The sequence below is a fragment of the Urocitellus parryii genome, chromosome 6 (genome assembly GCF_045843805.1).
Source record: "Urocitellus parryii isolate mUroPar1 chromosome 6, mUroPar1.hap1, whole genome shotgun sequence".
Taxonomy (NCBI): Eukaryota; Metazoa; Chordata; class Mammalia; order Rodentia; family Sciuridae; genus Urocitellus; species Urocitellus parryii.
The window spans coordinates 197,876,611-197,877,347 of NC_135536.1; positions in this window are offsets into that span (position 1 = coordinate 197,876,611).

The following is a 737-nucleotide window of genomic DNA, read 5'->3' on the forward strand; positions in this document are numbered from 1 at the left end:
ACCACCACCATCACCACCACTACCACCACCACCATCACCACCATCACCACCACCATCACTACCACCACCACCACCACCACCATCACCACCCCCATCACTACCACCACCACCACCACCATCACCACCACCACCACCATTACCACCACCATCACTATCACCATCACCACCATCACCACCACCACCATCACCACCATCACCACCATCACCACCACCACCATCACCACCATCACCACCATCACCACCACCATCACTATCACCATCACCACCATCACCACCATCACCACCACCACCACCATGATCACCACCACCACCACCACCACCACCATCACCACCACCATCACCACCACCACCATCACCACCACTACCACCACCACCATCACCACCATCACCACCACCATCACTACCACCACCACCACCACCACCATCACCACCCCCATCACTACCACCACCACCACCACCATCACCACCACCACCACTATCACCACCATCACCACCACCACCACCATCACCATCACCACCACCACCACCATTATCACCATCACCACCACCATCACCACCATCACCACCACCATCACCACCACCACCACCACCACTATCACCACCATCACCACCACCACCACCATCACCACCACCACCATCACCACCACCATCACCACCATCACCATCACCACCACCACCATCACTACCACCACCACCATCACCACCATCTCCACCACCACACTAGGAAATTCTTGGCT